The 26,863-nt window shown below is 43.9% G+C and overlaps 1 protein-coding gene across 13 annotated transcripts in view; it reads right to left on the reverse strand.

Annotated features, from left to right (window-relative positions):
* The window catches only part of LOC112533350 (LIM and senescent cell antigen-like-containing domain protein 1), a 31,422-nt gene extending 9,861 nt beyond the window's left edge, over positions 1-21,561 (reverse strand). For 5 of the 13 annotated variants that reach the window (XR_006931290.1, XM_046900024.1, XM_046900025.1 and 2 more), the window contains exons 1-7: positions 21,516-21,561; positions 20,622-20,714; positions 17,105-17,169; positions 16,659-16,849; positions 16,148-16,298; positions 15,424-15,659; positions 6,547-11,524 (exon numbers count right to left, since the gene is read on the reverse strand). The gene's annotated coding sequence lies outside the window, so the exon portion shown is untranslated. Of the gene's footprint in view, positions 1-6,546; positions 11,525-15,423; positions 15,660-16,147; positions 16,299-16,645; positions 16,850-17,104; positions 17,170-20,621; positions 20,715-21,515 lie in introns of those variants that run through there. The other 8 variants (XM_040646603.1, XM_040646602.1, XM_040646600.1 and 5 more) reach the window with 8 other exon arrangements.
* Positions 21,562-26,863: the final 5,302 nt, after the last annotated feature.

A 26,863-nucleotide genomic window follows, 5' to 3' on the forward strand; every position in this document is an offset into this window, starting at 1 on the left:
TTTTCTATAATCTAGCAGGACTTCTACCTGCTAGATTCTTTAATCTGTTCTTTGTGTCCCAAAATAGGTCCCACTTTCCACCTTTTGCTTTAGCTCATATTTCTTCCATATCTTGTATTCTTTTCTCGTATTTCGGCACAGGCAGGCAGAGCACTTTATAATGCCTTTCGTGCCTGGCTGTCTCCACATAGCCACCAGTATCCATGAGGTAACTGACATGGCCTGGCCATATTTTCCTGATGAGTGGATGATGCTCCCATCTCTACAATTCCGAGTATGTTCTTATCTGAGACCTACTGTGACTCCTTATCGATTCTAGGATCACACCCCCCACCTTGGTTCCACCTTCCAGCTTCACTGATCCCTGATACTGCCCCAGAATTTCCATATTCCCAACTACACCCTATGCCTGTCAAGTTCCGTTATCCAACCCCCACCCCACCTTTACCATCAGTTTTTCTGTCTACAAAGACAGATCTAGTAAACTTAATATCTAGTAAATCAAACTTAGGTCCCTTTTGTGACTTGTCTTCTATCCCAAACTTACACTTTCCGTGCTCTACCCAACCAGGAATGGTCCAATTTAGTGCCACTATCCCATAAACTGGCACCTTTCCCTCCCCTCTAGGGAGAGCAGTGCATATCCAACAAGATTTGTTGAGAGCCTGGCCAATTTTCCTAGATATTTTTAAGTAGTTCTTCTCTTGCCAAGCTGTGACTACTGCTCCAATCATACTGACTATTATCAAAATCTTATACATGCTTTTGGATCCTGATTTTCAGTGGTCCGCTCTCTTCTGCTGTTCTCTGTGGTCCTGGTGCTTTCTTCGGGTGGATATGACGTATCCACAGTGTAAGTCCCTCTACCTTGGCGGTGGTATGGGTGGTCAGGAGAATTTGGTAGGGTCCTTCCCACTTTGGTTCCAGAGGTGAATCTGAGAGAGAGGTTTAACATAGACATAGTCGCCTGGCAATACATCATGCACTGGACCATCTAGGTCTCGTGCCCTGGCACCGAATACTGCTTGTTCAATTTTCTTTAATTGCTTTGCCAAGCTGACCATATATTCACTCAACACCTCATCCCCCACCTGCATAGAGATTTCCTTTTGTACAGTATAAGGTCGCCCATAAAGAATCTCATGTGGGCTTAATCCTTCCTTGGTTCGGGGTTTAGTCTGAATTCTCAGAAATGCCAAAGGCAGTACCGGCAGCCAGTGAATCCCAGCCTCTTGGCCAAGTTTTCCTATCTGTAATTTGATCAGGTGATTCGTTTTTTTTCCACCTGTCCGCATGACTGCGGTCTATAAGGTGTGTGCAATTGCCAATCAATTCCCAATAATGTGCTTTTTTTTTTTTTTTTTTTGGACCACCTTGGCAAGAATGTGGGCCTCGATCTGATGAGGTTGCTACAGGAACCCCGAACCTTGGAATTAACAGCATGTAACAGCATTTTCGTTACTTCCCGAGCCTTATTAGTCCTACAGGGAAATACCCCTAGCCATCCCAAAAAGGTATCAGTTAGTACCAACATACAGCGATACCCCCCTTTTCTTGCGAGTTTCAAGAAATCAATTTGTCACTGTTGCCCTGGAAGGTTCTCTTTCCCAACAGGCCCACTTGAACCCCTTTCCTGGTACTAGGATCGTACTTTGTAATGTCCGTTTGCCCAATACATTTTCTTATCCTCCCTTAGAACCAATTTCTATAAAATACCAAAGGGCAAAACAACATGTCCATCTGTCAGCCTGCTCTCTTCCTTCTAAATCATTAATTAGATTGCTATCCTCTTTAAAATATTTTACAGGTTTTGACTCAGGTTCAGAAATTTTAAGTTTACCGTCTGGAATTAAAGCCCTCTTCAACTGCCTGTTCTGCCACCTGATCCACCATCTTATCCCCAGTTTCCTGTACAGTGTTACCTTTCTGATGTTCTTTACAATGTATAATAGCCACGCTCTTCGGTAGATTTACATTATGCTGTTTTTCCTTGTGTGTGAGCATTCCTTGCTCTTTTCAGATGGTGCTATGAGCGTGTAGCATCCCAAATACATGATTAGCATCTGTCCATATATTTCAGGCTCTTGTTGAGGCAGTTATTTCAGCCTTCTGAGAGAAAGTCCCCACAGGTAATGGTTGTGCTTCGATTACCTTGTCAGTAGCAGTTACTGCATATCCTGCCTTACGGTTTCCTTGTCTCACAAAACTGCTTCCATCAGTAACCCAGGTGTCTTCTGCATCTTCTAAGGATTCACCTTTCAGGTCCGACTGGCAACAGTCCGTAGCTGCAGTTGTTTCAAAGCAGTCAATACTGGTTCTCCAGGAGTTCCGCTAAGGAAAGATGCTGGGTTGACAATATTAGTTACAGTTATTTCTGCATCATCCTGCTGTACCAAGATGACCTGGTATTTCAGGAACCTCTGGGGGTGAGAGCCAATGCGCCCTTTTACCTCCAATACAGTAGACACTGTATCAGATATTAAAACTGTTATTCTTTGGCCTAGCGTAAATTTACCAGGTTCTTGAATATTGAGCACTGGTGCAGCCACCGCCCTCAACCACTCTGGCCATCTCTTACTTACTTCATGAAGGGGCTTTACCAACAGTCCGTAGCCGTGTATCCACAGTTGGCACCCTGCTGTCACTCCTGAGAATGTACGGAGTTCCTCGGCACTTTGTGGCTCAGGGGTTTGGCAGATGGCTTCTTTCCTGGCAGTCCTTAAGGTTCCAAGTCCAGCTGTAATCTCCTATCCCAGATCCATCACTTGCCGTTGAGTTATTTGTGCCTTCTGTTGAGAAACTTGATAATCATTTAAACAGAGAAATTCAGCACACTCACAGTCCATTGCACACAGTCCTCTTTGTTTCTGTGGCATCCACATGCTGCAGTAAAGTTCCACTGTGGGATGGAGGAACCCAAGTCTCAGGCTCACGAGTTGACCAGTTCTCAAAAATCACTGGGTTGTTTTCACAACCCTGGGTAACACTGTGCAGGTTAACTGAGTCTTTTTGTCCCGAATTGAGGCTCTCCTATTCAACGGCAAATAACCTTAGGCTTCCCAAACCAGGCAGAAAAGTCATCCTTCAAATCCAGAAGGCAAACTCCACCTACTCATTCCCTAACTTAGTTACTAAAGTGTATGGATTTGCCACCACGGAGTGCATACATTCAACAATTCTATTACTTGCCCTCAAATCTTGTACTAAACTATAGCACTTGCTATCCAATTTTTCATCGGCAAGATTGGAATATTGTATTTGGATTCACATTCAGTTAGTAATCCAAAATCCAAAAGTTATCTATTTTTCTTTTATCCTTCTACAGTTGCATATCCTCAAAGGGCACTGCTTTACCCTGACTGGGCTGGCCCTAGCTCTTGCTTTTAACTTGGGGCTGCATTTTGTCTCTACCAGGTATCCCTGGTACCCACACTCCTAAGCATACTTTATTTAAGATTTCTGTAACTTCTGGGGGTACACCATTGTTTTTCCCAGTTTGTGTTAAAGCCAGACTTACAATTTTCAATAACGTTTGACCCTTAGCTCCAGTTTTATTGAATTTAATCTCTGCATCCATTTGTTCTAATAAGTCTTGCCAGAGTAACGGTTTTGGACAACGTGGCATGTACAAGAATTTATGTATTCCTACTTATTTTCTCAGCCCGTATTTAGTTGATCCCAAAAGGTAAGCCTTTCTTGTTGGGCAGTAGCTCCTACTACTGTTGCAAAATCATCTATGGGTGGTAAGAGGCCCCCGTACCCACCACAAAATAAACCTCTTTCTCCTGCTCTCCTAGCTGCAATTTAACCAGTGGATTTGCTAGGAATAACTTCCCAGGTTCCCATCATTCAGCTTTTTGCAATAAGAGACGGTTGGATTTCTCCACCAATGTCTCATTTCCCTACAGTTAGCACACTGCTTGCAGTCCAGCAGGGGTGGAACCCTCCATGGGTTCTTCCAGGCCCCTCCCTTTACCTCTCTCTAAGGGGACCTCTGGCTCCTAAGGCTCTACTCTAGCAGCACAACAGTAACAGCTGTTGCTATTCCCAATTTCCTTACTATCTCTGTTTCTCAGTTAGTTTTTTCTTCGTATTGCTCACCCTCTTTGGTTCTGACAACCCCGTTACACCTTGCTCATCTTTGCCTTCCTCAGCCTGCGTCCTGAAACTTTTCACTTTCCAAACTCATCATTACATAAAGTACTAACATTACATTTCAGTTTCACCTCCTCCTCTCCAGAGGTTTCCAGTGCTAACACTGGAATTTCGGGTTTCCCAGATCTCTAGAGATGAAGCTATTCTCACTTCCAGTGCCCCATCCTCTCCACCTCCCCCATTTGCAAGTAACGCTGTTTACAACAGCGGTCTCTGACTCCGACACTCTCTCTCACTCTGAGAGTTCTGCTCGCAGGGGAATGGTGCGGGGGGGTGGGGGCTGCTCTCATGCAGCGCAGATAAACTCACTTTCTCTTTAACACTTTTTCCTTTGTCCACTGTTCATACCCTCAGTTACACTTCCACATACCCCCAATCAAGCTTTTGTATACCATTAACAATTACACTTACTTATACCATCAGAACTGTTTGCCCCATTCCCGTCAGAACCCACAAATTAAACAATACAGTTCTTCAGTTTCCACAAACACCCAGTACTTAGTCTCGTGATTAGAGCACTCAATTATAAAAACAGTTTATGTTATTTCATTTACCTTCCCTCCTTAAGAATAACAGTAACTATAAGAAGGCATTATAGTTTAGGGTCTCATTCCGATGCCACTTCTCATCATCTTCTAACTTATAATATTAACCACCATTGATTGCAATACTTGATTAAAGTTTTCTTACTCAGGATGCCTCCAGGTTCCCCTGCAATATCCCACCAATGTGCCGATGCACATCCCAAAGGGGTTTGTTTGGGAATTTCCTTCCCCTGGGAGCCTCCCATGATGTTTACACAATTCTTATTGATTCCTAATTTCCTCAAAGTTTCCACAAACAGCCCTTAACACTGTATAGATATACAGTTCAGTTATAAACACTTGGAAACAGATCTCACAGAAGCCTGTCCACCTTCCTTTACACTCTTCCCCACAGTTGGAACACAGTACTACATAAATGGACTGACACTCACTCCCTGAATGGAACGCGTCTCACTCACACCACACTCACTCTGACATTTAGAACAAAAACCATGGTTTATACATAATACACAGTGCTGACGATGTCCTTTAGCTGGAATCTTAATAACACTAGTACATTAGTTGATCAGTTGCAAGCTTTTAGATTTTTCCGAAAGTCAGCTTGACCTGCAGTGATGAGATCCACGGTACCGAACACTCAGCAGATGGTGATAACAATAATACAACCTATAACTCCCACTACTATCTCCAGGAGAATCCACGCTATCATCTGACAAAATCCCTGCTGTTACCAATCACCTAAGAGAGAGCTGTTGCTCTTTCCTCGCGTACGACTTACAGGTCCCCTTTGTAGGAACTCCCCAAGGAGTCTTCCTACCCCAGCCAGCAGCCTAACCCGTGAGCTCACATACCTCGGGGGGGGGAGCAGGCACGCTCCTTCATACCCTGTGTAGGACGTCTCCTCACGCCTTATGGGCTCCCCCTTTCCCATACACATACCTGGTCCGCCTACGGATGGTCCTTGTCGGTCCCCGCAGTGATCGGGTGAGGAAGGAAGTCCTTCCAAGAAATCTTGGGGCGCGCCAAAGGTGTCCCCTCTCTCAGCCGCTCCTGCAGCCGAACAGAGTGGGTCCCATCTGGGGTGCCAAATTGACGTGCGGAAATCAGACCCTATAGCCAGTAAGGATATAGAGCAGGTATGTGTTTATTGGTGACGCGCGTACACCCCGGTGCAAGGGGGATCGCTCCACCTAACTTGCACACCGTCCGAAGAAATCGTGCTATAGATATAGGTCGAACTAATACATAATCAGTAGTTGACAGGAATTCGGATACATATTCACTACATTCCCGAGAGCCCATTAGCATACAGTCCCTCCCCCCCCTTGCGCGTGCGTAGTAGGTCGTGATGATGAAGGCTCGTAGTCTTCCTCGCGAAGGCTCATAGTCTTCCTCGCTGCAAACTTCTGACCCCGAAGGGGGGGCATCCCCCGAACTGGTTTCAGCTTGCACTTCAGACGTCTAATCACCTCCCTGCCAAATGTTTTCGAGCTGTTCTCCGGTCCATATCTTTACGGCCTTCATTCTCCTTGTTATTCCAGACCTGGTGTCTGTGAAAGTGCTTGGAATCCCTTGTTTTCTAATACTTTCTACATAAACTATCTCTATTTGTCCCTTATGTCTACCTTGTGAAGCTGCTTTCTCTTTTCTTGCTATGAAGCCCTTCTTTTTATACTGCAGGGACCTGATTTTGGCCTTCACTACAATGTGAAGATTCCCATGCGTGCATTACAACTGAAAGAAACTCCATGCCATTAAGACAGAAGTAATACAACGACTGGCGTTGATAAACGACTGACCAATGAGTTGCACGCTTGAATCAACTGCTAGTTCAATTAACACTCACCCTTTTCCAGAATTTTAAAGGAGAAGTTGGAGGGCCCATCTTGTGCTGCAGGAGCCAGCTGGGATGCCTTGCCCTCCAAAGGCTTCTGAGGCGCACCGCAGCTTTTGGGTGGTTCAGCTGCTCCTGGCTTTTCCTGCTCTGCTTTCTGGGATGCTGCGCTTTTTCTTGGGGGATGAAAGCCAAATCCAAAGAGGGAACTGGGGGCAGAAGTATTTCCAAATGGGAACGTCTTTTCACCGCTGAAAACACTCTTGATGGATTCAGCCTGGAATACAAACTTTGCAGGGGAAACCACTGGTTTTCGTGGCGTTTCAGAGGTGTGCTCGATAGCTCTGAAGCTTCCGCAGCAGCATCAGAAGCAGCGTCACCACGGCTGAGGCAGACAGTTTTTCCATGCTCCAGTCTTTCAAAGCATCTTGCAAAACTCAGCTCCACACAGTCAAAAGAGACGCAGAAGCCTGAGGGTACGAAAGCAGTTTGATGTGCTTTTCTGGAGGCTCTCTACAGTGCACATCGGTGTTTCTAGCACTGTCCACCCCAGGAAATAGCAAGTTAACCTCAGAGCCTAAGCGTCCTCCAGACCAAAAGATTCATCATGGGACACCTTCCAATCTGAACATGACACCCTCCGAGATGAATGAGAACATTTCTGAAACCTCTTCTGTCTGTTCCAATCCAGATGAGACACCCTCCAGTCTGACTGAGCCCACCTCCAATACAAACCAGACAGACTCCAATCTAAACAAGGCTGCCTCTGAGTTGAACTAGAGAGAAAAAGCATCGAAACTGCACAACTGGTTCAATCACGGGAGGCACCAGTATTGATGTCAGTTGTCCCTCTATAAGGATGTAAATTGAAGCAGATGACTCCTCGTCTAGACCAGAAAGAAGAGGAAGAGGAGGAAGGAGAGGCAGAAGATCCAGGGGAGGGGCTCTCGACAAGACCGCTGTCACCGACACCAAGGAAGGCAACAGCAAAAACTAGAAGACAAGAAGAAGAAGGTGAGGAGGACACTGTCAGCACTACTAATTGACCTTTGAAAACAACTGAAATCTGAGGTTTGAGAAAAGATTTTGCACGGCACCCAAACAAACCCATTGCCACCTGGTCACTTTAATGCTGGGGCACCGGGGCCAACGGTGTGTTGCTAGATGGCAGATAGGCTCAGCAACCGGGAAGCACTGCTAAGGCACTGACAGAGGTATTAGTGGATGTCAGGCTGAGGCCTTCATCCTCTGGAAGCAAATGCTATTAGCCGTAAAGGAAAAATACCCCTTTGAAGAACATCTGATGCCTGGGATAAAGAGATGGACTGCTATGGAAAAAGGCACCCATTATTTGAGAGAATGCACCGTGGTGGAAATGCCACACGACCTCACAGAATGACAGATGGCAAAGACGACCGCTTCTACTCGAACTGATTATTAGACTACTAGACTTATTTAGCCTAGAAGCTAAATTTTACCCTCAGGCATTCACACTTGAAACAAAATTCCTCTTGCATCCTGCATAATTAAGGCAAATGTTGTTATCTTTTGCAAATACCTCGTACATAGTTTCTGCACAAAACTAGGAAATAAAACTATATCCACATACATAATAAATATATAATAAATATATAAAACTATATCCATATGTTTAATGGAACGCTGTTACCTACGGTCCAGCAGAATAAGGCACAAAAAGTAAATAAAATGCAAAAGCTTGTATGAAAGTTAATGCGTTGTTCTGAATGGAATATAGCAAAATTCAAGTAGATCTGAGTATACTTGTTTCTTGCAGTGGGAGTTAGACTTCATATAGATAATTCATGCTAAGTCTGATGTCCAAAATTCAGTGTGTAAGTCCAAACTATCGGAAGTAGGTCATTGGTACAGCGACTGCATTTAGAAATACGGTCCTTTTCAAACCACCTTAAACAAGGCTCCTCCACGGGACTACCTGACTAGTCTGAAATCTAAGCAGTACTTTCTCCAGAAAGTGAGGCATGTTTGGTTTCTTGCCCAGGCCACGGGAAATTCTGTATGCATGCTTCATTTGCATACCAATATTTTCATTAATATAAACAGCACTACCTGCCCATAACGTTGGGCACATTCGCACAGTGTGTTTTTGCAGGTACACACAAGCATATTTTCCCAGCCTCAGATTCCTCAGAGGTTACTGTGTGCAATGGCCCACTTCTATCAGGGCCAGAAACAATTCAGGTGTGTTGACAGAAGCGTGGTCTGCTCATCAACAAACCTGTACACGGGTACTCACAGAGCGAATGGAGGATATCAAGATGAAAGGCACGCATTGGAATCTGTGTCTGATTACAGCCTCAGAGTCCCTCCTGAGTAACAAACAGAACATTTCCGTAAGCGTGAGAAACATGCTCAAAATCAAATCAAACCACACAACATCAGTGGTCCTTATCGTCCCAATAAGCAGCTCTTTGAGCAAGGGACCACAAGGCACAGTGGTTGCCAGTGGTGAAAAATATTCCAGGTCCCCAGTAACCCTCTGATTCCTTTTCAATCGACGGGATCTGATCTCCCCCTGTGAGTGGCACTGTCCACACATACTCTGTCTCTGATTTCCTAGGGGTGTGACCAAAATCTTTCTCTAATTTGGCCAGCTCGGTAGCAGAATAGGGGACCTCCCTGATACAATCACCAGAGTACCCACCTTTGCTCTCTTCATATGCGTGCCCGGTTTCTATCAGAGGGCAGAGAAGAGTCACCAGGTTTTCTGATTTGTCTCTTTGGGCTCTCACATCCTCCCCATTTTCTTCTGGATAAAAGTCACTACCTGGGGAACTAGCACTCATCTCCCTCTCATTTGCCGACTGTTCTCTAAGGGCTTGCTGAAGAAGGACTTCTGAATGTTGTTTTTCTGACTGTCCCCTAAGATCTTCTACTTGGTTGACGTGCGGAAATCAGACCCTATGGCCAGTAAGGATATAGAGCAGGCATGTGTATATTGGTGACGCGCGTACACCCTGGTGCAAGGGGGATCGCTCCACCTAACTTGCACAGCGTCAGGAGAAATCGTGCTATAGATATAGGTCGAACTAATACATAATTGACAGGAATTCGGATACATATTCATTACATTCCCAAGAGCCCATCAGCATGCAGTCCTTGCCCCCCGTGCGCGTGCGTAGGAGGTTGTGATGATGAAGGCTCGCAATCTTCCTCGCTGCAAACTTTTGACCCTGAAGGGGGGGGGGCATCCCCCAAACCGGTTTCAGCTTGCCCTGCAGACATCTACTCACCTCTCTGCCAAATGTTTTCGAGCTGCTCTCCAGTCCTAATCTTTACGGCCTTCGTCCTTCTTGTTATTCCAGACCTGGTGTCTGTGAAAGTGCTTGGAACCCCTTGTTTTCTAACATTCTACATAAACTATCTCTATTTGCCCCTATTTCTACTTTGTGAAGCTACTTTCCCTTTTCTTGCTGTGAGGCCCTTCTCTCTATAACTGCAGGGTCCTGTTCTCACTCTTCAATTCCCCCCTTTTCTATAATCTAGCAGGACTTCTGTTCTACGTGTCCCAAAATAGGCCCCACTTTCCACCTTTTGCCAAAGCTCATGTCTCTTCCATATCTCGTGCTCCTTTCTAATACTCCAGCACAGGCAGGCAGAGAATCTCAGCATTACACAGGTAAAACCTACCAACAGCACCAAGATGACGCAAACTAGGAAGAGCTGCTCTAACCATCCTAGATTCAGTAGCCAGCTAGTAAGCAACTTCCATAAATCTCCTTCCCAGCTGGGGTCATCCTGACTTGTCCTAACCAAGACTTTCGTCTGTTCCCAAATTTTCCTTAAATCTCTCTCGATTCTTAAATTCTTATTGATTTAAGCACAGCAACTCTGATTTATTATTGTACATACCCCTCCTTCCTTGGCTGTTAATAGGTCTAGTGCCATCCTATTCTGGAGTACTACTTTGGATAAAGAGGATAGCTCTTCTTGGATCGCTCACAAGGCATCCATTGTGGCATTCTCCACGATTTCCAGAGTTGCAGAGATATTTACTATAGCTTTTCTAGCTGGGCAACTCCTCGAGCCAGGATAAGGACTCTCAGAAAGCTGTGGTATCCCTTGTTATATATAGCTAGGGGGTTGTACGTACATTTAGTTTGAATCCAAGGGGTCCTCAGGAGTCCCCGAGGGATCTCCTCATGCACCATGGTCTGGGGTATTAAGTATCCTGTAGTGCAAGTACCTGTCCAATTTAAAGGTAACGCTCTCCGTGCCTGACTGTCCCCACATAACCACCGGTATCCATGAGGTAACTGACATGGCCTGGCCATATTTTCCTGATGAGTGGATGATGCTCCCATCTCTACAATTCCGAGTACGTTCTTATCTGAGACCTACTGTGACTCCTTATCGATTCTAGGATCACACCCCCCACCTTGGTTCCACCTTCCAGCTTCACTGATCCCTGATACTGCTCCAGAATTTCCATATTCCCAACTACACCCTATGCCTGTCAAGTTCCCTTATCCAACCCCCACCCCACCTTTACCATCAGTTTTCCTGTCTACAAAGATAGATCTAGTAGAGTTAATAACTAGTAAATCAAACTTAGGTCCCCTTTGTGGCTTGTCATCTATCCCAAACTTACACTTTCCGTGCTCTACCCAGTCAGGAATGGTCCAATTTAGTGCCACTATCCCATAAACTGGCACCTTTCCCTCCCCTCTAGGGAGGGCAGTGCATATCCAACAAGATTTGTTGAGAGCCTGGCCAATTTTCCTAGATATTTTTAAGTAGTTCTTCTCTTGCCAAGCTGTGACTACTGCTCCAATCATACTGACTATTATCAAACTCTTGTACACACTTTCAGATCCTGATTTACAGTGGTCCTGGTGCTTTCTTCAAGCGGGTATGATGTATCCACGGTATAATTCCTCTACCCTGGCGGTGGTATGGGTGGTCAGGAGAACTTGGTAGGGTCCTTACCACTTTGGTTCCAGAGGTGAATCTGAGAGAGAGATTTAACATAGACATAGTTGCCTGGCAATACATCATGCACTGGACCATCTAGGTCTCATGCCCTGGCACCTAATACTGTTTGTTCAATTTTCTTTAATTGCTTTGCCAGGCTGACCATATATTAACACCTCATCCCCCACCTGCATAGAGATTTCCTTTTGTACAGTATAAGGTCACCCATAAACAATCTCCTATGGGCTTAATCCTTCCTTGGTTCGGGGTTTAGTCCGAATTCTCAGAAGTGCAAAAGGCAGTGCCTGCGGCCAAGGAATCCCAGCCTCTTGGGCAAGTTTTACTCTCTGTAATTTGATCAGGTGATTCATTTTTCCATCTGTCCGCATGACTGCAGTCTATAAGGTGTGTGCAATTGCCACTCAATTCCCAATAACGTGCTTATTTGTTGGACCACCATGGCAAAAATGTGGGCCTCGATCTGATGAGGTTGCTACAGGAGCCCCGAACCTTGGAATTAACAGCATGTAACAGCATTTTCGTTACTTCCCGAGCCTTATTTGTCCTACAGGGAAATACCTCTGGCCATCCCAAAAAGGTATCAGTTAGTACCAACATACAGCGACGCCCCCCTTTTCTTGGGGGTTCCGAGAAATCAATTTGTCACTGTTGCCCTGGAAGGTTCCCTTTCCCAATAGGCCCACTTGTACCCTGTTCCTGGTACTAGGATCGTACTTTGTAATGTCTGTTTTCCCAATACATTTTCTTACCCTCCCTTAGAACCAATTTCCATAGAATACCAAAGGGCAAAACAACATGTCCATCTGTCGGCCTGGTCTCTTCCCTTCTAAATTTTACTTTCCCTTTTCTTGCTGTGAGGCCCTTCTCTCTATAACTGCAGGGTCCTGTTCTCACTCTTCGTGGTCCTGCAGCTATGGAACCAATTCCTGCAAGGACTGAATAATTTGGGTTTCTGCCGTGTGCTGTTTGCTGCGAATCTCTACGGAAGCAGTAAGAGCAGCTCTTAGAACTGCACAAACAATTGATTTTCCCTTTCCCTCCCCCATGTGAGCTAGCTTGCGGAGGGAATTTATGTGATCGGCGACTCCCTCTAAGTTGGACCAATTATTCCATGCCTACTCCATTTCCACGGGGGAGAGTTTGGCACCGTGCTTTTCTAAGACGTCAAGGAGCAGATTCCTGCCCTCATTCTTTTTGTTGTTGTTGTTAACGATTGTGCCTCAAAATGTGGAGCCATCTCTTTGCGGGGGGGAAACGTATTATCAAAAACTCCACAATTTGCTCCTCACACCCTTGAAGGGTGCACACGTACTCTCTTCTAACGATAAGGCAGTTGCTACTACCACCTGGATACATTCAGGTCATCCTCCAGATACAGGGTCTAATAGCTTAGACTAGTATGCAGTGGGTTTTCTTTTGTCTCCCTATTCTTGTGTGAGAACTCCTAGAGCAGCTTCTTCACTGACAGTCACAAAAGGATGAAACGGTTTCTTTAAGGCAGGCAGTTCTAAAACAGGTGCTGTGATTAAGTCCCATTTCAATACTTCTACCAACTCCTTTCCCTCTTTGGTCCATTTCAGTATGTTGGGTTCTGTGCTGATAGTTTGAGATACAATCCCTTTTTTTTTTTTTTTTTGTACATACTCTTCTACTCATCATCTACAGTATCCAATTAGACCTAGAAACTTCCGCAACTCCCTCTTTGCCCCAGGCAGAGGAAGCTGCACAATGCCCTGAATTCTTTCACAAGTAATTCTCTGTTTCCCTTCATAAATTCCATGCCCAAGTTATCTGACTTCTTCTTCCACATACTGCAGTTTATTCTTAAACACCCTCAGATCCATGCTCCCCAAGAAATTCAGAAGTTTGCTTGTAGTCTCTTTTACTTTAGACTCTTCTGTTCCACAAATCAGCAAATCATCCACATACCCGAACAGCTTTACCCCCTCTTCAACCTGAAACTTCTCCAGAACTTTCTCCAGCACTTAACTAGTTAGAATAAAAATAAAATATAAAATAAAATAACATATATAACTCTCTCTATATAAAATACTATAATATAGAAAATATAATGAAAATAAATTAGGTGATGCCGTGAACCTTTGGGGTAAAACAATCCACCTATATTGCTACTTTTGTCCCATTTCTGGGTCCTCGCATTCAAGGGCAAAAAGATCTCGACTCTCTCAGTCTAAAACACAGGTCCAGAAAGCATCTTTTAAGTCTGTTACACTGAACCATTTATGTCTGCGTGGAATCTGACTCATTAAAGTGTAGCGGTTAGGAACCAGGGGGTGTCGCTTGAGAGCTATTTCATTAATTTTTCTTAGACCCTGTACCAGTCTACAGGTGCCATCTGCCTTCTGTAATGGCAGAACTGGAGTGTTATAGGGTGACATACAGAGTTCCAGAAGACCATTCTTAACCAATGTTTGTATTACTGGCTTTAGACCCATTATCCTTTCTAAAGGTATGGGATATTGGCACTGTTTCACAGCTTCGCTCCCTCCTTGGACAGTTATTTGTTTAAGGAGTACACCCTGGTTTCCTTCCTCTACCCACACCTTTGGGTTTCTTTCTTTTTCATCATCAGCTGTTAACAAATTCATTGACACCTTTATACCCGTTCCACAGGTTTTCAACTGCAATCCTAATTCAACTATTAAATCTCTCCCCTGCTTCTGGCACATATAACAATTGCCCTGTGACTATTTTAGCTTCCCATTTTAATCCAATAGTCTCACAAAGTGAAACTATCATTCCTGATCCCTCTACCCCTGTTATTCATAAGGTATTCCCAGTTAAATTAAGTCCTGCTATCTTATCAGCTGAAGATGACCAAGAATTGATCAAACTGTTCTGCTAATCCAATAGGATCTTTCATTAATGATTTCATTTCCCTTTTAAAATTTCTCACCTCTCCACTCGTAAGTGGGGAGTCTACATATCCTATTGTCTCCTGATAGCATTGGAACTTCCCTAAGAGGATACACAGAAGTGTTATTGGGGTTAATGGAGTTAGATTAAGGAAAAGGAGAATTTACAATGTCCCTTTTACATTGTCCGAATCCTTTCTTAAGCTGGCAGAACCTTCTCTTTTCAGCAGCAGCACTCGTCACGTGGCTTGGTTCAGGTGGGCTGTTAAGGGGCTGATCCAAGCCAATACCCTCCAACTCTGTCAGCTGTCTCCAGCCTCCCTCCTGTACTTACAGGACTTGACTCGAGGCCCGGATGGTAAGGGGGGGTGGGGGGGAACGGAATGCTGTTCCATAGAGGAAAGCAAGCGAGTTTAATCCTAGGGAAAGGTCCAGGGAGCAAACAGCTTAAAGTATCCCATCTGGGGTTTCTCTGTTCCTCCTTATCAACAGAATTTTGTCTAGCCACAATTAACTGCTGTACTCCCTGAATCCAACCAGCAGCATATGCGGACTCCTCCTCCAAAACAAAACAATAAAATAATAAAAAAAGGAGTTGTGAAGGTTACGTGCACGTTTGAAGCCTGACAAATGCGATCCTTGTCAGATGTGTATTTTGGCCAAAATACTGATTTCCCTGCAATTGGTTATTCAGGCCATACAACAACACACTATCTAATCATCTTCTGTTTATCCTTATCCCTGGTTCTCGAATTTCTTTTCCAATTCTTCATCATACTTCGTAAAGGACTCATAGCAGGCACTGCCCTGGGGGCCCTCTCTCTGTCCCCCACCTTGGCACTCTCATTCTCCATTTCTCTCAGCAACCTATGGTCGTGCTGCTGCAGGAACTGCTCTTCTGCAGTGTCACGCACACCAATTCTCGGTTCTAAAAATGAGGTGTACCGTCAAGCAACCCTTCTGCAAGACGCTCGCATACAGCATAAGAGTCCCAGACCTCGACCTCCAAGGCAGTACTTAATCACACGATTGTCCTTACCTTGCTCTGTGCACAGAGTTCAATCGCACAACACCGCAGTGCCCACTGTCTGTCCCCATCCCCCAGCTGTTCACAGATCTTGCCTCTTAAAACATCCTCAGGTCCGCAGCCGGCTCCACGATGAACCACTGCCGCCAACCCACAGGGCTGCAGAAATAAGAGCGGGGTGCACCGTGCTGTGCTGTAGAGGCGGAGCCTCACTGCAGGCAATGCTGTTCCCAGCTTTCGGCACCAAACTGCGAGAAACATGCTCAAAATCAACAATTTCTAATCAGGCCAACATCTCTGTGAAGAGCAGTTTGTTTGTTATTGCAGTAATGGGCGCACACCCCCTGCTGACAAGGGAGAAATTGCACAGCTAGCCAGTGAAATCCACCCAGTTATACACCCTGGGTCCGACGCAGGTAAAGCCTCTCCTGGCACTCACTGCTTGAGCATCTCAGGCTGACAACCTTACAACGCTATTGCTACGTTACGATTCCATAAAACGTCTGTTACCAACCCACCTTCTTTGGGTATGTTCTGTACTTTTTATGGCGATAGGAGGACAACATTTTCACTCGTTCTGTCTCCCCTTTATCCTAGTGCCTGCACCAATTCTACCTAGGTCAGAACGCCCCAGTCTCAACTTTATTCTGTTCAGAAGTTTTCTTTGTAAAAGGTTTCTTATCCTATGCTATATACAGGAAATACTGGAAACTTCCACTGCAAAAACACAATCTACCTCTCACATAAAGAAAGGGGAGAGCAGACAAAGTCTTTGCTTCCTTCCCACAGTTTCAGCTAATTCCTTCAGTCCTTTCTTCAGCTCTAGAGGAAACTTCAGCTGGCACTTTTTGCAGACAGGCTTCATATCAAACTCAGCAAGACCATTTCTAAAATGACATGGCAAGAAAACAAAGTTTCAGTGGAAGGGATCCTGGAGAAAATAAGGGTTGTATTAAATGTGCACAGACAAAAAGCTGCAACTGCACTTTATACATACGTATGAAATTACTTTCAGAAGCTTATATACATTGCAGACCGGGACCGAAATACTCTGAGTGAGTTACCTCCCTCCTTATAGCTGTGTCTCTTAAAAAAAAAATCTTTCAAACTCAGCTGTATTGCTAAGCAAACTAAGCTTCAGATAATAAAATAACAATATTTCAAGTTGCAGTTTTCTGAAAAATATTTGGCTGTGACAGCCACGAACACATGCAAAAACTTGAAGTAAGAGCACCTGTAGCACTGACCAAAGACGAAAGGAGCACAGGTGGTGGTGAGAAGAAGAAGAGTTCACAAACAGATGGGCTTTTTCTTTTTCTGCTTCTCTTTCTCCTTCGCTTCTCGTTCCCATTTGGCAAGGCGTCGCTTAAATTCATCTGGCATTTTCCCATAGCAGTGTTTGCAGACAGGTTTTAGATCGCTTTCAACAAACGTATCCCTTCAGAGTTAAAGGCAGAAAAAATAAAGGACGAAAAAGGAGAAGAGTTCAGATGACTGAACTGAAGGAGGAACACAACAGGCAGCTGAAAGAGATGTAAATCAGTCAGTGGAGCAAGAGGAAGGTGCAGGCACATTTTCTCAGTGTTGTTCACACGGCCTTTGTACCGTAACAGTTAAACCTATAGCAACATCCGATATTTTAAAGATAACCACTGGTATGTTTTGAAGGCGTCACACCTATTGATTAACTTACCTGAGCATTAACTTAGTGTTGCAAGTTGAACAAGCGAAACAGTTCACACACCAGAGCAGACACAACTAGAGCAAGGAAAAGAAAAAAGGTTAAATCATTAGCATTACCAAAAAAAATTAAAAGTTAAGCTCAAACGTTCGTGAGATGTGAAGAATCTTGTAGCAAGCATTAAGGTTTGCAACAACAACGTCGCAAGACCTGGAAGGCACATCTGACTGTTGCACAGTGGGACTGCGAAGCACCGATAAAGCTGTCTCTGAGGGCACGCAACTCTGCTTTGGAGAGAAAGTGTTTTGGAGAGAAAGGAGTTCTCTCTGCACTGTACCTCAAGTTTCAGTTTCTCCTCTCTTTCAGTATACCTTTGCACTTTTCCCTGCCAAAAGTGGCTTCTCTTTTCAACCACAGATAGAGGATTCAGGACCATGCTCTTCTCCTACATTCTGTCGGCGGCAAACAGAACCAGAACTTTGTCACGCCAAACTTCTTTTCCCACATTATGGGGCAAACACATCCACATCGAGGCTCTGGAGCGTGTCCAGAGGAGGGCAACAAAGCTGGTGAGGGGTCTGGAGCACAAGCCATATGAAGAGCGGCTGCAGGAGCTGGGATTGTTCAGTCTGGAGAAGAGGAGGCTCGGGGAGACCTTATTGCTCTCTATAACTACCTGAAGGGAGGTTGTAGTGAGCTGGGGGTCAGCCTCTTTTCTCGGGTGACAGTGATAGGACGAGAGGGAATGGCTTCAAGCTGCACCAGGGAAAGTTCAGGCTGGATGTCAGGAAATACTACTTCTCTGAAAGGGTGGTCAGGCACCGGAATAGGCTGCCCAGAGAGGTGGTGGAGTCACTGAGCCTGGTGGTGTTCAAGGAGTGTTTGGATGTTGTGTTGAGGGACATGGTTTAGTGAGAACCATTGGTGAAGGGCAAATGGTTGGACTGGATGATCCTGTGGGTCTTTTCCAACCTTAGCGATTCTATGATATGCTTACATTTCTTCCACTGCTTGCCAAAAAAATAGCAGGCAAAGGAAAGTCTGCTTACAAGACAGCTCTATAACGCAGTCTCTTAAAAAACGGCTGCCACAAGTGTTTGTTTCACCAGACAGAGAGAGGAAAAACAAAACCGGATACTCATTACTTGTGACAGCAGTGTCAAATTTGTGTGCTGTAATGAAAGAAGAAACGTAGAATAATTGAAGATGCACAATGAAAATAATTACTACTTTATCATCTGTTCAGTTCAGTAACTGAAACGCACAGTATGAGAGTCAGATCACATTCACAACATACAGAGATGTGGTGATCAGACAAGGCTGCATTTACTCATTCACTCCAAGCCCCAGTTCTCTTCATTCAGGATCTCAGTGCAGAGGACACCGCTTCTGGACTGTCGTTCTGCAGGTACAGTCCAGTCCCAAAGAGTGTGGAAAGCGCATTTCTGGAACGTAAGTCTCACCCTATATTGACATGACCACAATCTACTTTATGGCTCCTTTTAGATACCAGAGACTTCCTCCCACTGAGGCTAAGATGTGTATTACGGCGTTTCCTTCAGGCAGATGTAGCTCAGGACAGAATAATGTTGCATGACTGCACGTGGAATGATTTGCCCTATGGCATTTTATCATTGATGACAGTCCAAAAAGCCTACAAAACAATCTCTCCTCCTCCTCAAAATTAAGACATTTCCAGTTAAGCCTTCCCAGCACAGATCCTTCCAGGTACAGTTCCTTCCTGGTTTTGTGAAATTTTCATCAGCCTCTATTGTCAAAAAACAGGTGCCTGTGACAGATAGGTGAATATCTCCAGGAACCAAACTGAAACAGTGGAAGCTAGGCACTTAAACAATAATCCCTCAGAAAGCCCACCTAAATTGTTCACTACCTAAATATCTTTCCAAATCTGCATCACGATCCCTAAATTCATTTGAGGAGATGCCGACGTGGTCATTCTCACAGCTGCACATGTCCCTTTTGAAAGCTGGTGAGGGCAGGAAGCCTCCTCTGCATCTCCCAGCATCCCTGGTCTTTGGTTATTCCTAAAAGGTTTCCTGCTGACCACAGTTCTCTTTAGCTCCTGTTTCATCTTCCATCCTCATGAAACACCTGCTGTAAGGTCTTCTCCCCATTTGCCCTCTGACTAACCACATCCATCCTAATTTCTGAGAGAGAGAATGCCTCTTTGTGGTCTAATGGGAGCAGTGAGGGATTCAACAAAGGACCTTCCTTCCACTTTGAGAAAGAACTTTCATCAAAACATAACGCTAAGAAAACAGCCTGAGAACTGCTTACCATCTCCTTCAATCCCACAATTGCAATGGAAACATATGACACCAAACAGCTGAAGAGGAAGGAGAAGCAATGAAATTTTCAGGTAATGATTTTGACACTAATTTCTCAACTGTATTTCAATAGCTTTCCTGTTTATTTCAGTTTAAATAAAGAAGAACGATGGCAAGTCTGATTTGGGTTTCCAATTCAATCTTGCCTCATCTTCTCACAAAACGTCTTTATAATATTAAAGATGAAAACATTTCTTTATGTCTGCTTGGCCCTCTACAAATACGGTTTTGTTTTGCTGTTTCCCTCATTCTGAACATTTGGAATTCAGCAATGAAGAGTCACATACACATTTTTAGTAACCATCCAGCTGAACATCTGTACATCCATTCAACACACAGATCTTGCCTGGGGCATGTTCTTGCTCTATCATGACTGTAATACCATTGCTAATAATGCCATGGCATTTATTGTCTGCATGGATGCCAGCAGTAGTTCAATCACCTGCCCTTCACAGCTGACAAATTTAGGATCCATCTGTAATTAGCAGATGCCTTACAACTCCCAAATGTAATCCCCCTTTATTTATCCAAGCAGGCATGCGTCCATGACACCTTGCATTTGGCTTCCAAAGAAGAAAGGCCTATCCATTATGGGGCTGGACCGCACAATCAAGGGAGTCTGGAGGGAAATGGTACAACTCCATATACCTCTTCTTTACATGCAAGTGGTCACTAGGTGGTGTCCTCTGACAAATTTCGCCTTTGTTAGTCTTCAGCAACTGGATGAAAGAGCTGCTTGATGCGGCGTATATTAACACACGGTCATCTTAGAATTGCAGCCAAAAGGAAGACCTCGCTACTCAAAGGCTTGGTGTTAAACCACAGCTCCTGAGTGGCAAATCGTCTGCATGTCCTTGGGGAAAACTGGGTGTCATTAGCTGCTCTGATCGTAGAGACGTGTAAAAGCTTGCAACAGCTCAACAGAAGCAACACTACGCTTGAAGAACAACTAGATGCTGATTAGCCCAGCTATACTTTGTGAACTACCTGCAGTTTTCTTTTTTCAATGCAAAACTTACCTACAGAGAAACCCCTGTGAACCGACTGCAGTGAACACCTACTAATTAGCTTTATACTCACAGGTGATGACAAGAAAACAATCTCCCTCATTTTCCACCTCCCGTTCATCAAATCTATTTGTGAGTTTAAAAATTACAATTTTCAAAAACATGCAACCTTACCTGATTGTAGTGGGTTTCACAACATGCCCTGCCTTGTCTCTCACAGTGACGATGACCCAGGAATGGCCTTTCACATTTTGCACAAACAAAATGCTATGAAGAAAATTATGAATTGGTTTTGGATTACTTCTAAATAAAGGTATTCCTTTTTCTAGAAAGCAAACAAACAATCCCTATACTGAACATGACCAAAGCCTACTGAGCTTGCTGCGCCATCTTGAAAATAAGAATTAAAACAATCGTTTTGTGCTTTCAGATCACTAAAATAACACTTCTTTTGCAGTCTTTAGCATTTCAACCCAAAAGTTACAAAGAAGAAAAAAAATGCACTGAAGTGATTCTGATATGTCATTAACGACAGAACGATGTGAGCTCAAATAATTGTCACCACCATTACATCTCGTGAAGAAAGCACATGCTGGAGGAGAATTTCACAACAAAAGGACTAAACTGCTCATCTTCCTAACTTGAATGGAAGATAAAGAACCGAATCTTGCACATGGACTTGAAATATGAACTGTTGCTTAAACTGCTTTAGAGATATCTATGTGCTAAGTAACTGTGGAAGCCATAGGAACATTATAATGCCCACTAGCACTGTGTTTGTCACAGAACTTTACTGCCTTTCCATATATCCTGCTTCTCACTTGGTGACATTTGCTTCTACAAGGACCCTGCAATGCTTCCTTGGACTACTGATTTTAGCTCCGCAGGCAGAGGCCTTTTCTCAGTGAAAGATCAGACACGTGAAGGTTGAAAATGGGATTAGGAGATGCACTTGCTGATCACCGCTGCATACTTTTCTAATCCTTTCATGGAAGCTGATCAGCGATATTCCAGTTAACTACATTAATGTTTACGTTTGTGAAAGACAATGTGTCACCTGATGTTTACCTCCACGTGCCACTGTTTGCCCATACCATTCACCGCATGTCCATCAATTGGTCCTCTACATGTTCCGCAGATGGGGACACCCATTTTGTCATGGCAGGGTAAGCAACATAATTCTTCCTTCAGCTCATGAGCATCAGCAGGAGGTTCCTTCCTGTTCCAAAATTCATCAATTGAGAGCATGAATAAAGAAACTGAACAATTTCACCTCGAAATGACCTCTGTAGAGATCATTTAAGCACTTGTTTTAGTAACTGCATTTATACTACAGTAATGTACTTAGCAGTATCAAACATGACAGTTCAATATGATTATTTTTTAAACAAGATTGATGGATTCCACAGTAAACTGAGGAAAGCCTACTAAGCAGGATGCATCAAATCTCTCTGAAAATAGCTACTGAACTTTTCTCAAACAGGTTAGAAAGCTCTAGTCCTGCCTGCCTTATATTCTGGCTCTCTTAGCACCACTTTCTTTTAGATTTACAGAAACGGAACTGAAAGGAAAACGCAGTCCTCTGCATTTTCCTGACAATATCAAACATCAGAGAAAGAAAAAGAGAAATTGACACTAACACTGATACAGTACTACAGGTTGTTTTTCAAATCAGCCTCTGCTACGAAACTGAAACGATAGCCTCCTTTGTACCAAAAAATGAACAACTAATCCTGTCTGTTATATCCTACAACGCCCCCGATCCATGCATCAGTGGGGAACGTAGAAACACACAGCTGTGCATTCTGCAGCTGCAGAAGCTGACAAAACGAGGTGAGGGAAAGCTTAAGAGAAAAACATACTCTGGGCAACTCAACTAAATAGAAAGAACCTAGGCAAGATGATGACTGAAGCAGCTGAAGACAACCACCTTTCTACCCTTCATAGCAGGAAAATAATGTCAATGATTTTGTTGCCACAAGCAAGTTTGTGCCCAGATTCCCTATTTCCTAAAGTACTACCCTGTGCTGCAAATTACAGTCTTTCATAACTCCCCAACAGATTACCTGTTGTTTGAATGGAAGGTCCAACTCTACCACTCCAACAGACGTAACTGGACACATATCCAGTAGCGAGGCACTCAGAACTCATCCCTTCCATAGAATCAGAATTACCAACATTGGAAAAGACCCACAGGATCACACAGTCCAACCATCCACCCATCACCAATAGTTCTCATTAAACTGTGACCCTCAACACCATGTCCAAACGTTCCTTGAACACCTCCCGGGTCGGTGACTCCACCATCTCCTTAGGCAGCCCATTCCAGTGCTTGAACACCCTTTCAGAGAAGTAGTATTTCCTGACATCCAGCCTGAACCTTCCCTGGCGCAGCTTGAAGCCATTCCCTCTAGTCCTATCACTAGTCACCCGAGAGAAGAGGCTGATCCCCAGCTCACTGCAACCTCCCTTCAGGTAGTTATAGAGAGCAAAAAGGTCTCCCCGAGCCTCCTCTTCTCCAGACTGAAAAATACCAGCGCCTTCAGCCGCTCCTCGTAAGGCCTGTGCTCCAGACCCCTCACCAGCTTTGTTGCCCTTCTCTGAACACACTCCAGGGCCTCAATCTCTTTCTTGCTGTGAGGGGCCCAAAACTGGACACAGTACTCGAGGTGCGGCCTCACCAGTGTACACCAGTGTACTCACCACTGAGTACAGGGGAACAATTACTTCCCTGCTCCTTTTGCCTGTTGTAAAGCACTGGTTTCCACTTTAAAATGGAAATGGGTGAAGCAAATAAAACCAGCATTCTCCTGTTTTGTTTTGTGGAACTCAAGTTACCTGCAGTTTGCACAGTTGAAATGATCACGGTGATAAGGATCATTTTTGAAAATGAGAGGTTGTTTGTCAATAATGGCATGGCACTTCTGGCAAATGGACTTCTCCAGGCCTCTGGCTTTTTCTTCCCTGCTACGCCAAGGATGGCAGAGATGTCTGAAACAACATAAAAGACGATAGGTAAGTACTGGCACCTGTTACTGTAGTAAAAAATATGAATCCAGCATCTAATAGAAACTCATTTCTATCAGTTCTTCTTTGGAGGAGAATAAAGGCTTTAAAACTATTTCTTTGGTAGGCAAGCCAAGTTCAGAAAAAGGCCTATTATTTTATTTTCTATCACCAGAGAAGTACCGTTTGTTCAATTCCTTTCAATTTCACGCTTTACTCTCAAACTCTTAAAAACTTGGATTGGAAGCTGAATGACAAAACCTAATTCTGTAAATAACTATGTGCATCACATTAAAAATAAGAAATCAATAGCTACATAGTCTACTTAAAAAAAAAAATCCGTGCAGGATCCCACTGAAGGGAGAGCATTTATTAATGAATGGGGTGATAATCTGGACTCAAATTGGGAACCCATGCTGGGAAAGAAAAATCTATTTAAAAATGACAATACTTCTGCATCTGATTTGTTTCTAAGCATCTATCACAGTGTATCCTACTGATCCTGAAACATCACCAGGTACAAAACACACACTTGACAACAAATCTGGTCTCGAAGCAGACAAGTAGTTAACATTTTATGTGCCTATTTTAAGATATCCATTCTTAGACCTTGTTCTCATAAAAGACACTTCAGTTACCCCATCTCAGCAGGAAAGCTTTAGGAACCATAGCCTCCAAATCCCTCCCAACTTTCATTGCGTCTTCACCATCATCAATGACAGAAGGAAGGGTGAAGACCCACCTGCCAACATTCTTGACAAATCCAATATCTGCCAATGCTTGTCGGCAGATATCACAGCAGAAGCATTCTGGATGCCAACTGTTGTTCACAGCTTTAATAACACGACCGATAACGAACTCACCTGTAGGAAACACAGTAACAGGATGTAAAATATCATGCTACTCCAAGTTAAGAGAAGCCTGCAACTGAATCACTACAATTATGTCATCATTTTTGCCTTTCTCTTCTTCTTCTAGAAAAGGACACTTTTGAATTGTCATTCACACAGTGTTGGCTTCTACTCCCTTAAGTCTATAATCAAGCCTTGAAAGGGCTCCATACTCAAAGCACAACAGAACTGAGTTTGGGTGGCCTTGACCCTACTACAAGAAAAATCCTGGAGTCAAAGTACAAAGATACAGTAGGAGAATGCACTTGCTAACAATGAATCCAACGCGCGCACCAATTCCTGATCTACCACAGACTCCTGTCCTGTGTGACACTGGAAAAGTGAGAAAACTACCATTTCATATTCTCTACTGCACAGCCGTGCCAAACACACAAGTTGGTCTCTGCATACACGTTGCAGCCAAGGCCCCTGAGCAGTGCAAACCCTGCCTAAAATATGTAAGGAACTCAGCTTCCCAGTGCTGCAAAAGGTTGAATCCTGGCTCCAAAGAGCCTACAAATCCAACAGCTGTCAAAGAGAAGCAACCAGGCAGATGACAGATATGAATGAAATGAAGTCTAGCACACAAGTCTGTGGCATTCCTGGGAAGTCATAGCTTTTCTAGAATAGAACTGGATGGTCTCTAGAAGTGTCAGGAAAGCGTGAGTCTTCACTGCTGACAATAGCCCTGTTGATTCTGGCTACTCTCACTAAATTCGAAAACTGGAAAAGCCCAATTCCAGGCAGGATCCACGGAGTGCTGCAGCCAAGATGCATTTATTCTCTCAATGCAAAGACTTCACATTAAGCATACCTGACAAACAAAGTCGCTAACTATTCTGTGAAATGTGGTATTCTGGAATCCAAAGCCTTTCTCCCCTGTGCACAGGGCCCTGAAATTTCAGCTGTTCGAGGGACAACATTTGCAAACAGCTCCACGGTTATGCATCCTAAAGGTTCATCACTGGCAGAAACATTAAAATACACAATATCCTTTGACAGCTCCGCCACCAGAGAGAGGCGGTCTTCTGTAGCTCTGACAAGCTTTGCTGGCATTCTTCCAACCTCCTCTTGAAAGAATTAGCCAGTTCTTGAACTTCAAATCTGACTGCAAGTTGTTCTACTTTCACTTCACCACCTGAAAACAAATCCAAGAAGAGATTTCCTTAGCTTTACTCACTGGAGCCAGAGATTAGTAGCTTTTGTTCTGGACAATTTCCAGGGCAAAACAAAGCCAAACAAGCTGCAGAAGATACCGAAAAGAACTGTAAAAACCACTCAACCAACTCACCAGCATCATCTGGAGCTGTCCGAATTCAAACACTGTTTGATGCATCAGAGGGCACTAAGTTCACTTCTTTGGTGATGACATGGTTTGCGCACACTTTCAGAACTTGGTCCCTTCTCATAAGGATCTTGCAACACTTCTTCTGTGTATGGATGAGGATCCTTAGCGCTCCTTCCACTGAGTAGCATCTCTGTCCCACCTGTAAAGTTCTGCCCTCTCTTTGAAGAGAATTTCTTCTTCTTCTCCTCCAGACTTTACCACCACCTAAAACACAGCACAGTACTAAGTGACTTCCCCAGAAGTTGTTGTCACCAATAGCATGGTTACAATTCTGACATCACATAATGCCAAATTATTCAATGTTTTTCTTTCTTCGGTGGTTTTGTACCCACAGCTCTACAGACGCTCATCACGCAGTGAAGTGAATGAAAAGCCCTGCCTTTTCAAAATAGAAGGGCCCAACAAATTCCAGCGTTTGAAATTCATTTTAGCAATGCAACGCTACATCCCCACGCTGCACAGGGAGTCGCTTGTTTTTTAAGCTATCAAGTGTTCCGGCCTATTTCCCAGAAAAATTTCAGGTCTGCTGAATGATGTGCTAAGTGATAACACAGCACTGTTAAGCATTCCAGGCGTTACCCTTTTAGAGACTGTTCAATAATTTAATAGTGGCATTTGATCAGAGTAAGCATCAACTGAAAATAACAAACGGAGTCCTCACAGCTGCATATCCTCCTCACTTTGTGTGTGCATATTACTGGTTGTTAACATCCTTCAGTTAACACACCTTCCAAAGCTAAAGAGAACTTGGAAGAACTGGAGAAATGTGTGACAGACAAGCACTTCTGGCGGGAGAAGTAACACTGAAGGAGAAAAAGAGCAGGTAAGGCAAGAAAGAAAGCCAAAGAAGTCATCACATGATTAACAGATGAGGAAAGGCAGACAAGATATTGAAGAAAGAGGAAGACGACATTTGGCAGACTTCATCAGATTAGCTGTTCCAATTCAAGGACACCACATCCTGTTTATTTGTGCTCTATCAGTCTTGTTTAATCATTATACTAACCTGCAGTTAAGTTCTATTCTCTACAGGAAGCCAAACTAAAAGATTATAGTCATTGCAAGCTTCTCATCTTATTAGGCACACTAAGGTTAAATACGAAAACCAGACACAAACAACTGTGTTAAGCCTTACAACGTTACATAAGGCTACTTCAAGATAAACTAAACTT

Source organism: Gallus gallus, chromosome 12 (genome assembly GCF_016699485.2).
Source record: "Gallus gallus isolate bGalGal1 chromosome 12, bGalGal1.mat.broiler.GRCg7b, whole genome shotgun sequence".
NCBI classification, from domain to species: Eukaryota; Metazoa; Chordata; class Aves; order Galliformes; family Phasianidae; genus Gallus; species Gallus gallus.